This window comes from Henckelia pumila, chromosome 2, assembly GCF_033568475.1.
Source record: "Henckelia pumila isolate YLH828 chromosome 2, ASM3356847v2, whole genome shotgun sequence".
Classification (NCBI taxonomy): domain Eukaryota; kingdom Viridiplantae; phylum Streptophyta; class Magnoliopsida; order Lamiales; family Gesneriaceae; genus Henckelia; species Henckelia pumila.
This window is the reverse complement of record NC_133121.1, coordinates 60064482-60079068: the sequence shown is the minus strand read 5'-3', so window position 1 is coordinate 60079068 and position 14587 is coordinate 60064482.

Genomic DNA, 14587 nt, shown 5'->3' with positions numbered 1-14587 from the left:
GCAAGATCATCAGTACTGAAACTCAGAATACAGAAGAACGGATAATCAAAAATTCCATCATTAGATCAAAGATCGAAGAAATTCATTCGGTCTAATCAGAATTTCAAACATCGAGATTAGTATACAACTGATCGGCGTACCATTTTGAAAAGATTCTCGAAAGCTCTGTACGATCAGTACAATTCTCATCACCAGAAAGCAAGAAATTCATCAATAAGAATTCCTAATTTCAACTGATACTTTTGAAAGATTCGGTCAACAGAAAATTCTTCAACTTTCGTCAAATCCAACGGCCTGTCAAAAGTTCAAACTGGCCAAACCTCAATCTGGAAACTATTCTGAGAAAGTTCACTTCATGATCTTCCTGAAGATAAAAATTTGGATCCCCAATCAGTGTCAAGCTCGTTCTGACAATCGGGACCAATCTAGAAGTTCATTCCGAACAACTTCAGTCGTTCCATAACCATTGGCACATCAACCAATTTCGGTTACAATCCAATACATCAACTGTAAAGCTTCGAGAGTACGTTCATACTATTCTGTAACAATAGTCATTCTACAGAATAAATCAAGAATTCTTAGAATCGAGAATTCTTAACGGGGAATTCCATCACTCGTTCAACGATACTCAGATAACATCTCATCTCGGACTCACAAAGTAGCCTTGCTACGAAAATCATCGAATTGTGATCCCAATTCCATACTGAATCAGAATAGACTGTACAACATAAAATCGAATCGTTCTCTCTCTGATTGTTGACAGTTCATAACATTAGAAGCCATACTTCGAACTTCATGCTTCATCATCCTCTGTTCGATCTGATTCCTCAATTCATCAAACATCTTCCGATAATCTGGAAGAACTCTGAATAAACTTCAAAGTGCAAATCTCTTGATACTATGTCTCAAACCGAAACATCTGGCACAACAAAAGTTATTCGCTAATAAGGCATCAATAAAAAAAAAACTGAAACTCAGATTATACTTAGATCTGCTCTATCTTCATCGGATTCTGAAAGGTCGAATCAAATTTCAAAACGTTCTCAATCTTCTCAATCAACTCTGATTCGAAGTCGAATGAAGGAGTCAAGATAAACGTTCCATCTTATCCAGACTCTAACAAAAGTGCAGCAATCATCTGTCAAAGAAGACAACTGAAATAGATAAAAAAAAATAAGATCAGATCATACAGCTTACCATTGTAGCTGTTACCATTAGTTCTCCGGATAACAATAAAATTCGCAGTCAGATTAATCGTCCTCTATAACTCTCTTTCCCAATTCATAATCAATTCGGACTGCGAAAATAAGGACTTCTATCTTCCAAGATCAGAATAGATTACTGAAATCTTCCAAGAAAATAAAATGATGCTAAATCTTTTGAGCAATAAGATCTCTGTGAGACTCAAATCGGAAACTAATATTGCATCTCGAGCGTCTTCAACTTCTCCGATGCTCAAGATAATACGGAGTTATTCTGAACAGACATAAGTCTCAACTCTCAATAAGAAGAAGTGCAAAGCACCAAAAGGTCATCAATACCGAAGAAATCAATAATAATGAGGTTCTATTCAATCTCTCCTTCAATTCAATAAGAACTAGTCCCAAAGATACAAACTAAACAGAAGAACATAATCTGCTGAGTAATCGTCTTCTCAACAATAAGAATTCTTCAAAGAATTCGCGGTAGAACTCGCTAAATCCATGAATCTTCAAATTCAGATAAGGAAGTTGATCCAAATCAATTCATAACAGCTCTAGTCTTGAGGTATTCAATAAAATTCCATCTTCCCAGAGAAAAGATCGAGGAAAATACCACTCGGTCTCACGAGATTCAGACGTCAAAAGAATAACATAATTGATCGACATGCAAATCTGCGAACAATTCTTAAAGAATCTGAAAGATCAATACGGATCTTCGAAGGATAAAAGATTCATTGATAAGAATGCTCAAGAACTCATCTACAAACCACTGGAAGATTCGGTTCAAAGGACTCATAAACATTGCAGATGCAATTCCAACTAAATCTGTACGATTAAAATTCAAATTCGTCGTACCTCATTCCGAATTCAATCTCTGAACTTCTTCCCTTCAGATTATCAGTCGATTATGTCTGATCTAGAACAAATGCTGAACACATCCTCTCAACTCGGAGGCAAATCTGGAATCTCAACCAGAACAACATCAGCAAACTCAACAACTCTGTTAAATCAACCGACACGGCTGATTGAAGACATCATCTGCATACCTCAAACATTCCTCCGCACCTTTCTATAACAAACGGTAATCGACAATTAATTAGAAAGGAATTCTTAACTCAGGCATTCTTACCGGAGGAAAAATCCACTCGTCTATCATCTCGGATCCGAATCTGGCAACAATCTGAAATCAACTTCGGTTGCCCTGTACTCGGTTAATACACTACATCGATAATATAATCAAAATCTGATAACCGAAGTATAGTACTGTTCAGTACAATCAACTCCCATCAAATCAAAGTTCAAAAATTCGAACTAAACTCACTGCAACTAATTCAGATACTCAAAAGTAGAGGAAGTATTAATCTAACTTCTCAATAAGAAGAAAAAGTTGCATCAATATCTAACAGCAAAAGAGTCGAAAGACTAGAATCGAACAGTTACCTGCTTCATCATCGTCAAGAGCAGTTAGAGTCTGTGAATCCTCGAGCAAGTACTAAAGCCTTGCAGTTGGTAACCAACTAACTGAATCCGTCTTCATCGCTGTAGTTTAAAAGAATTAAACAACTGATCGATTTCTTCTAATCAGCTTTCACACCCAAACTCATTCTCAGAACTCTTCATAGTTGAAGGGTTACTAGACTGAAATCTCATTAGTAATGCTTCCATCAGTTCAGTCACAAAACAAATCTGTACAATCGGGTTCGCTACTAGTTGAATCCTATTCAAACTTTCCGAATATAAAATCTGATTCAAGAGGATTAGGACACAACATCTCAATTACATCTATCTGGTGTCCAACAACCTCAGCTCGACATACTCATTCGATCTCAAGAGTATTCAATGTAACCAGTAACCCGAAACAGTTCGTATCTCAATTAATTCATGCTTTAAAATTTAAATCACATATCCAAGTAATTCAAATAATTCCCAATCATAAAGCATGCTCGCATATTCTTCAATCATAGAATTAATCAATCACATGCGAGAAATTAAGTTCAAGCGGGCTCAATCTACCCTGCTCACTTCTAAATTCAGTCCAAGATCTTATCTCTCTGATACCACTAAATGTGAGGCCTCGATTCTATCTTCTATTCTTTAAGATAAGACAATTGATCAACACAATCTAACTAAAAGGATTAAGGCAATCCAAAATATATATATATTTTTTTTAAAGGGGTGCTCGCTCGATCGATAAAATCTTACCGATCGAGCGGGAACAAAATGTCAAAACCTCTGCCTCGCTAAAAGGGGTGCTCGCTCGATCGGTGAAAGTCTGCCGATCGAGCGAGACACTCTGCCCAGAAAAAGTTGGTTTTTCTTCTTAAAATCAATCATTAACTCTTCCAAACATACAACAACAACATGTATAAATTCATTCAACATGCAATAACAATACCAGGTAGTTCTAAAGTCATACATTCAACCAACTATTAGAACATGCTTCAATACTCGATTACAATACCACAAAATACAAAAGAGTTTGAATTTAGTTCAACTCCCAAAATCAAGGGCCTCACTTCTATTCTCTCAACCACCTAGCCATGCTGCCTCTGACTCGGTCCTGCCCCACCTGTTGCCAAGTACACATACAAACAAAGACAACAGCCGGATAATCCGGTGAGAATATAATTCCCAGTAAAAGAGACTATCATGCATATCAATTAAACATATAAATAAATACATGCATCAATCCAAGTCATATATCAACTACAGATATAAATCACGTAAACATATCAAGTCATGACATGTATCAACTTCCATATATCTATCACATCAAGATAGAATTCAAGTAATTAATCCAAGTACTGAATTAAAATGATATGCATGTCTTTAAAACTTTTGGATTATCAGACTCAGATAATCAAATGGAATTCTTCTTTCTTTCTTTCTTGGTTTGGGATCCCGAGGTTAAAATATCCAACAATCACACCGAACTCCCCTCTCGAGGTGGACGAGGCATATTTTAATCCTCTAGACTCTAGAGCATTATAGAGAGTTTATTTGACAAGGTATAAAATCTCCAACCAGGTCACTCAACTACAATCTCTAGATCGTCTAATCAAATTTAAATGAATCAAGGCTCAATATGAATGCATATGTCATCTCATGCATTCTAATATCATTTCAATCATCAGTTCATATAAGCATTCAATCTTGCTTTCATTCATCAATTCAAATAATCATTCTTACATAATTTCGTCGATATAAATGCATATATAATCTCATGCATTCAAATAAACATTCAATCAAGCAAGTATGTGATTTCTTCGGAACACTCGAATAAAGTCTAATTCGAGTTAATCATTCCATTCAATTCTAAGTCGTATTTTACCTTATTCGCTTCGAAGGTACTTAAATCTGAAATCAATAATAAGGATAACAATCAATACCCAATCAAATTCAATCAAAACTCAATCAATCTTCTTCGATCGATAAATAAGAAAATCAATACTGTACCGACTTCAATCTTCCAAACTGACCAAAGCTACTATCTCGCAACTTTGTTGACTTCACTTCAATTTAACAGAAGAAGTCATAAGGATCAATATCAACATCCAAAAGCTCAATCAAACTTGATACGATCAAAATATTGAAAGATGTCCAAAACTCAAATTGACGGCATAACGGCTATAAACTGATCAAACCGGAAATGCAGAAAGCAAGATATCAATTCAATAAACTCAATTCAATCAACAAACATCATTTCCAATCTAAACCCGACACATCTCAAAATCCCCCAAATTCGAAATTCATAAGAAAATTCATATCAAATCCAATCGTCGTTATTTCTTCGAACCGTCTTAGATATACTATCACAGGTATCTCATAATCATCCTCTCCGAATATAAATCAATTCTAAAGACAACCAAAAATTCAAACCTCTCAGAAATAAGATAAACTTACTTCCAAACGGAGCACTCGTCGCTGTGATCGCAGATATCAACTTTAGATCAAATTCCAACGGACGGATCGAGCTAAAATGGAAATCACAAAAGCTTGGGGAAGCTTTCTCATGCCTTCAATGGAGAGGAACCGATGGTGGGGAAGGGATTGCAGTGAAAAGAAAGTCAAATGTCTCTTAAATATCTAACAAAATCATTTATTGCGTTTTAGTCCCTAAAAATTTTGAAAATTGCATTTTAGTCCCTGATCAAAATCAAATCGGCCCTCGACTTTTAAAATCTCTGATTATCTCAATTAAAGTCCATTAAGATAATTTTGGGGCGTTACATTCGGTATCCCAAAAGAAGAAACCAGATTCTTTGATTATTCGAGTCGATAATCTTGTTTTAAAGACATGTATTGCATTTTATTGCATTTCTAATTGGGTTGTTGATATACTACTTGAATTGCTTGTCTTAATGTTATGTATATCATGATTTGATATATTATGTGGATGATATGTTTGTTGTAAAACTGGCGAGTTCCCAGACCAATTACGATTGATACCCGGTGCAGCGGAAGTTTAAAATTTTTCTCATGGAACGATTCCATGGTGTGGGTATCAACCATACAACGATTGAATTAATGTGTGTAAAATTTAAATAACAATTAAATAAATTTTACCTCAAATCTCGCAACGAGATTAATGGACACCAACAGAACAATTCTGCTCTTGTTGTCTCTCCCTGGAACCGATGAACGCCTTCAATCAGGTCCACGAACAGAGGTTTAATCCCTCTGATAGATTGCACTAGAAAATCTATCAGAAGTTTTCTGCGAAGAGAATACACGAATTTGATTCGTTATTCCTTACTGCGATTCAAAATCACAGACCGGAATTTTCTCGGGCAGAGCAGGAAGGGGACGGCCGAAAATTCTTTGAGAGAGAAGGGTTTCGATTTTTTTTTCTGTCTCAAAAATTATGACCTGTTGTGTGTAATTTCTGTACTGAAATAACTTATTTATAATGCAGGCCACTAACACCTTAGGGCCCATTAGTCATAAGCTGGGGCCCGACAAGCAAAGCCCGCTCGTTCAGAAATTAATATAAAATTCATCGTGACTCCGATTGATGAAACGATTTCACCAATGTGCACAGAAACCATTTCTGCACGTTTTAAAGTCAAAATAAATTTTCCTGAATCCGAATTCAGTGGTTTCCAAAAATGTCCATCCCTATGTCATTTTAGGAAATCCTACTCCCTTACTCTTATTTAAGAAGTCCAACTCCTTAGTTCATTAAATTTAACTCTTTAAATTTAACTATCTCAACGGGGATTAAAACTCCATTACACTGTGTGACCCTCAATGGTTCAGGGATACAGCTAGCCGTGGGCTCACAACTCCTTGTGACTCGGAACAACACTTTCCGACTTGCCCAACGAATCATGGTAAAGCGCCTAGCAACATCGCCCCATGATTCCCTAGGTATCACTGATAGTGCCTACAAGAACCAGTAGATTTTGGTTAGCGTACAGTACGGTCCCTTCATCCATATATCCCGATCGAATCAACAACCATTGGTATATCGAGAGTCGCTCAAGATTCGATAACTATGCAATACATCTTGAAGATCAAATTAGTGACATCGCATGTGCTACTAAGAAACCATTTCTTAAATCACATCAAGTACTCTGGCCAGAGATTTGTCACACTAATATCTCCTCAGATCGCATAGGATATCCACACTCGCAAGTATGTGGTGAATCCTTGACAACAATGCATTGACTCCTATATGTGTCGTAACTGTACCCAATCTCGACACCTGATGACCCCCTCAGAGTCGGTAAACGAGTCAAAGCACAGTACTAGCATATAGAGTCTCCATGATGTTTCAAGTCGTAAGGACTAATGGTGTACAACCAAAACCGCGGACTTTATCCACTCGATAAGTGATAACCACTTGGAAAGTCCGGATAGGGTAGTTCGACTATTCATCCTATGAATATCCATTTGCATGCTTCGAACATCTCCATGTTCCCTACCAATGAAACGTGGTACTCCGCATCGCAAATGCTAGTCTCAAACTCGAGCGATCCTTATCCTTATTATCGGACGGCTCAATCGACTAGGAACGGTTTTAGAATATACAGTGACTATAAGATGTATTTCATGATAGACATCTCCATGTTCTACCACATCTTACATACACTATAGTATATTCAAGGTCTTTATCAAAACAACAATAGTATATCACAATATAACAATATGAAGTAATATAAAGTCATTGCCATAAAAGTGTAAATAATATTAAACAAAAGATTGTTTATACAAAGAGTCAACAAAGCCCATAGCCACACAGTTGGCTCACTGGGCACCCACTCTTACAATCTCCCACTTGCCCTATAGCCAACTAGTCATACTACGTAGACCCATTGCTTCGCGATGTTTGTCAAACAATGGTCCTGGCAAAGGCTTAGTAAGTGGATCAGCGATATTGTCTGCAGAGGCCACTCGTTCGACACTGATGTCTCCTCTTTCCACAATCTCCCGGATTATGTGGTATTTCCTCAGTACGTGTTTGGATCTTTGATGAGACCTTGGTTCCTTTGCTTGAGCAACGGCACCCGTGTTGTCGCAGTACACCGGGACTGGACCAACAAATTCAGGAATGACGCCCAACTCTTGGACGAAATTCCTCATCCAAACGGCCTCTTTAGCAGCAGCTGATGCTGCAATGTATTCAGCCTCAGTGGTGGAATCCGCTGTGGTGTCCTGCTTGGAACTCTTCCAAGAGACAGCACCGCCATTGAGCATGAACACAAATCCAGAGGTTGACTTCGAGTCATCCACATCACTTTGGAAGCTAGAGTCGGTATAGCCTTCCAGTTTGAGTTCTCGTCCTCCATAAACCATGAACATATTCTTAGTCCTTCGCAAGTATTTAAGAATGTCCTTCACGGCTTTCCAATGCATCTGACCAGGATTAGACTGATATCTGCTCGTGACACTCAGAGCAAATGCTACATCCGGTCTGGTAGATATCATCCCATACATGATACTACCTATAGCTGACGCATATGGTACATGTGTCATATTCTCTATCTCTGCATCAGTCTTGGGACACATAGACTTGGATAGAGAAACTCCATGACACATGGGTAGATGTCCTCTCTTGGACCCATCCATTGAAAACCGTTTCAATATGGTATCGATGTAGGTTGATTGAGTGAGTCCTATCATTCTCTTAGATCTATCCCTATAGATCTGTATCCCAAGAATGTAGGATGCCTCACCCAAATCCTTCATCGAAAATCTACCTGATAACCATATCTTTGTTGACTGCAACATCCCTACATCATTCCCAATGAGTAGGATGTCATCAACATAAAGTACTAAGAATGTCACCGCATCCTTAACTACTTTCTTGTACACGCAAGGTTCCTCCGGGTTCTTGATGAAACCAAAATCTTTAATTGTTTCATCAAATTTATGGTTCCAACTTCTTGATGCTTGTTTTAGACCATAAATTGATCTCTGAAGCTTGCATACCTTATGCTCGCTTCCCATGGATGTGAACCCCTCAGGCTGCTTCATATAGATTTCTTCCTTAATGTCTCCATTAAGAAAAGCAGTCTTCACATCCATCTGCCATATCTCATAGTCATACCATGCAGCTATGGCAATTAGGATTCTTATGGACTTGAACATTGCGACTGGTGAAAAGGTTTCATCATAGTCAACTCCTTGCCTTTGAGTATAACCTTTCGCCACCAATCGCGCCTTGTAAGTCAATATCTTACCATCAGGCCCAAGCTTTCTTTTGTAGATCCATTTACACCCTATTGGAACAATTCCATCGGGAGGATCTACTAAAGACCAAACTTGGTTTGTATGCATCGAATCCAATTCTGACTGCATAGCTTCAAGCCATAAATTCGAATCCGCATCAGAAATTGCTTCCTTGAAGCTTCTTGGATCACATCCAATGTCGGGTTCATCTTGACCCTCTTCAAGAAGAAGACCATATCGAACTGGAGGTCTAGAAGTCCTCTCGGATCTTCTAGGTGCAGGCGTGTCCAGCAATGGTTCCTGAGGTGTGGGATCGTTATTTTGTATTTCGGGTTCTTCTCGAACTTCTTCGAGTTCCATCATCTCGCCTTTCTTATCCAATAAGAATTCCTTCTCCAAGAAGGTGGCATTCCGTGAAACAAACACCTTTGTTTCAGCAGGATAATAGAAATAATATCCGATTGAATTCTTCGGATACCCCACAAAATAACACAAGCTGGATCGACTATCCAACTTATCTCCCACTGTCCGCTTCACGTAAGCAGGACATCCCCAAATCCTCAAGTATGAATACTTAGGAGCTTTGCCATTCCATAACTCGTATGGTGTTTTGTCCACTGCTTTAGTGTGGACGTTGTTCAACAACAATACCGCCGTTTCAAGCGCATAGCCCCAAAACGAAGGTGGAAGCTCAGTGAAGCTCATCATGGATCGAACCATGTCCAACAAAGTTCGATTACGACGCTCCGATACACCATTAAGCTGTGGTGTCATAGGAGGAGTCCACTGAGAGAGAATCCCATTCTCTTTTAGATAGTCCAAAAACTCGGTACTCAAGTATTCTCCACCTCGATCCGATCGAAGTGCTTTAATACTTTTACCTAGCTTGTTTTCTACTTCAGCCTTGAATTCTTTGAACTTTTCAAATGCTTCAGACTTATATTTCATTAAATATAAATACCCATACCTAGAATAATCATCAGTAAAGGTAATGAAGTAGGTGTGGCCATGTTGAGTCCCTACTCTAAATGGACCACAAACATCTGTATGGATCAAATCCAACAGATTTTGACTACGCTCAGGCTTCCCCTTAAAAGGAGATTTAGTCATTTTTCCTTTTAGGCAGGATTCACAAGTAGGTAGAGAGTTAATATCAGACATATCAAACATGCCCTCTCCCACTAGCTTGTTCATCCTCCTTGAGGAAATATGACCTAGTCTAGCGTGCCATAGGTTTGCCGGGTTTTGACTATCGATTTTCCTTTTGTTTGTTGTTGCCGGTTTGTCAATACAATTCACTGGAACGTCTTTTAGTTTTAAATTATATAGATCGTTTTCAAGTTGTCCATTTCCAATTAAACATTCATTCTTGTAAATACTGCAAATCCCATTCACAAAATTACAAGAATAACCATCTCTATCAAGCATAGAAATAGAAATAATGTTTTTAATTAAATCTGGCACAAATAAAACATCTCTCAACAATAATTTAAAACCATTCTGCAAAATCAAACAAACATCTCCAATGGCCGTAGCTTCAACTCTGGAACCATTCCCGAGCCTCAGCTGGGTCTCACCCATTCTAAGCCTGCGACTTCTTGTCATCACCTGCAAATCATTGCAAATGTGAGATCCACATCCGGTATCCAATACCCAAGAAGTTGTATTAAGTGACATGTTTATTTCGATATAGAACATACCCTTTGCAGTTCCTAACTGCCCAAGATACTCCTTGCAGTTGCGCTTCCAATGACCCGGCTTCTTGCAGTAATGGCAAACATCCTTGGATTTTCCATCGTTTGAAGCCTTTGTCTTTTGCTTCTTCTCGAGTTCCACTTTCTTGGGTGGGGCAGAACGTTTCTTGCCCTTCATACTTGGCCCCTTCTTAGCAGAAGATGAGGAGCCCACCAAGAAAGCTGGCTTATCCTTCTTAAGTGTGGATTCATATGTAACGAGCATATTGACCATCTCTTCAAGGGTGGCCTCTATCTTGTTCATATTAAAATTTATCACGAATCCATCAAATGAAGAAGGAAGAGATAGAAGCAGCAAGTCCACATTGAGTTCATGCTCCAACACCAAATCAAGGGTCGCTAACTTCTGTATGAGCCAAATCACTCGTACCCCATGATCACGGACCGAAGTCCCTTCACGCATGCGGCACGTCATCAACTCCTTAACAGTAGAGAACCTTTCAGCCCTCGACTGAGCCCCAAAAAGTTCCTTGAGTTGCGTGTGAATGTCAGCAGCATTCACCGTGTCCTCAAATCGCCTCTGGAGTTCATCAGACATCGAGGCTTGCATATAGCATTTGGTCTTGATGTCATGGTCACACCATGCATCAAGTTTGGCCAATTCCTCCGGACTTATGTCAGCTGGTGCTTCCTTCGGAGGTGCTTTCTCTAACACGTAGAGCATTTTCTCCGAAGTTAAGACAATCTTCAACTTCCGGAACCATTCCGTATAGTTGGCGCCAGTCAGCTTGTTTTGTTCGAGGATCGAGAATAAAGGATTTCGCGAATTCATTGTATGAAATACTGAAAAGGAAAAACAGACATATATCAATGATTGTTTAACAATTTACTAAGACATAAAATAGGCGAATTTAATTTTATGAATCTCACTCCCACTATTTTAACGATTTCACCACCCTCTAGTGAAAACGGGAAACTTTTTCCTTAGTGAGAACATGGAGTCCAATTGACAAACTTATGGTCCCGAATAATATCAGCCAACCATAATTCTCAAAAGGTAGAGCCCAATTGCTTCCAAAGCAACCCCCATGTATTTACCTCATGTCCAATAAGGGCCCAATAATATGACGCCGTTTAAAGTGACATGTCAAGATGACCCATCAATATTAAGTTGTGATGGACGGTCGCCATGTGGATCCCCCAATAATATGAGCCGATCCCATGGGAGTTCCACCCAACTTACAACATTTGTCGATCCAATGTACAGCTTTCCGACGGACGGGCCCCCCCAATAATATGAGCCGGACCGTATCCGCGGGTAGCATCACATACATTGACCGTTGATGGAAGGTAGGAACATTTAAACAATATTTAAATTTCCTTTATTTATCTTGATATAAATTTTAAATCATATTTAAAATGAGGGATTTTATTTATAAAAATATTTGTCTCATCATTTTTAATTTATTGCATGCATTGCCGGATTCACGCAATTTATGTCTAAACATGCATACAATCATAATATCACATATTATATAGGATGATCGATTCCATTTCTAATTGACCCGTGGTTGCCAATCACGGGTCTTAGTCCAATCCTAGGTAATATGCAGTATGCAAATGCAATCCTATTACATATGCTTCCAATTTACATTTCTTCAGTCTTCATTGTCTGCTGGACCCACCATCTTCAAATCTTGATCTCCCACTAAATCTAATGTATTTACAATTAAATAACAATGACAAGTAGGGGATACATTTTTAGGGGGTGGGAACGGGCTATAAACCAAGCCCACTTTTATTACATATGACATTCATATCGGGCCATAAACCAGGCCCATTAATAAAACCAACAACAATAAAGACAAAATGTAAATTCCTAACATACACCTACAAAATTGGTCATGGCAATCGATCATCCTTATCCAATAACATTTAATTCAAAATTAATTTATTGGATAACATGCTGTGGCAATTCAAATTTAAACAAGATAAAATCATATTTTATATATAAAATCACATTTCACATATAAAATCATATTTTATCTCCATATCAAATAAAATCATATTTTATCTATAAAATCCAATTTTACAAATAAAATCATATTTTATCTAATATATCATAAGATCATATCTTATCATCAATTGTACCAAAATAATTGATTTCAAAATTCAATTTACGGATAAAATATTAAAATTTTCCAAAAATTCAAATTTATCCAAAATCAATTTTAAAATTTACGGACTCGAACAATTCGATCCGAAATCTCGTGAACCAATCAAAAACAATTTTTGACCGGACCAAAAATAAAATTTTAACATATTAAAATTAATTTTAATAAAAATAATAATTTTTCCCGCGGGCCGCCCGGGACACTCCCGGGTTGGCCCGCACCCGGGGCGCGGGCCGGGGCAGCCCGGCTGCCCCCTTAGGGCAGCAACACTTGCTGCCCTGGCGGCGCCTGGCGCCGCCGCTGGGCGGCGCCGTGCGTCGCCCTGGGCGGCGCCGAGCGCCGCCCCTGGGCGGCGCTGTGCGCCGCCCTGGGCAGCGCCGAGCGCTGCCCTGCGCAGCGCCCAGCGCTGCGCTGGGCAGCGCACAGCGCTGCCCTGGGCAGCGCCGTGCGCCGCCCTGGGCGGCGCCGTGCGCCCCCTTTGGGCGGCGCCGTGCACCGCCCCTGGGGGCAGCGACCATCGCTGCCCCCTCCGGGCAGCGATCCAATCGCTGCCCGGGTTTCGCCCCCGAAAAAAAAAATTTTTATTAAAAATATTTATTTTGTTTCAAAAACCGAGACTCAAAAATTTTGTACAATTGATTAATTCAATCGATTGATCTGAGCAACCTGGCTCTGATACCACTGTTGTAAAACTGGCGAGTTCCCAGACCAATTACGATTGATACCCGGTGCAGCGGAAGTTTAAAATTTTTCTCATGGAACGATTCCATGGTGTGGGTATCAACCATACAACGATTGAATTAATGTGTGTAAAATTTAAATAACAATTAAATAAATTTTACCTCAAATCTCGCAACGAGATTAATGGACACCAACAGAACAATTCTGCTCTTGTTGTCTCTCCCTGGAACCGATGAACGCCTTCAATCAGGTCCACGAACAGAGGTTTAATCCCTCTGATAGATTGCACTAGAAAATCTATCAGAAGTTTTCTGCGAAGAGAATACACGAATTTGATTCGTTATTCCTTACTGCGATTCAAAATCACAGACCGGAATTTTCTCGGGCAGAGCAGGAAGGGGACGGCCGAAAATTCTTTGAGAGAGAAGGGTTTCGATTTTTTTTTCTGTCTCAAAAATTATGACCTGTTGTGTGTAATTTCTGTACTGAAATAACTTATTTATAATGCAGGCCACTAACACCTTAGGGCCCATTAGTCATAAGCTGGGGCCCGACAAGCAAAGCCCGCTCGTTCAGAAATTAATATAAAATTCATCGTGACTCCGATTGATGAAACGATTTCACCAATGTGCACAGAAACCATTTCTGCACGTTTTAAAGTCAAAATAAATTTTCCTGAATCCGAATTCAGTGGTTTCCAAAAATGTCCATCCCTATGTCATTTTAGGAAATCCTACTCCCTTACTCTTATTTAAGAAGTCCAACTCCTTAGTTCATTAAATTTAACTCTTTAAATTTAACTATCTCAACGGGGATTAAAACTCCATTACACTGTGTGACCCTCAATGGTTCAGGGATACAGCTAGCCGTGGGCTCACAACTCCTTGTGACTCGGAACAACACTTTCCGACTTGCCCAACGAATCATGGTAAAGCGCCTAGCAACATCGCCCCATGATTCCCTAGGTATCACTGATAGTGCCTACAAGAACCAGTAGATTTTGGTTAGCGTACAGTACGGTCCCTTCATCCATATATCCCGATCGAATCAACAACCATTGGTATATCGAGAGTCGCTCAAGATTCGATAACTATGCAATACATCTTGAAGATCAAATTAGTGACATCGCATGTGCTACTAAGAAACCATTTCTTAAATCACA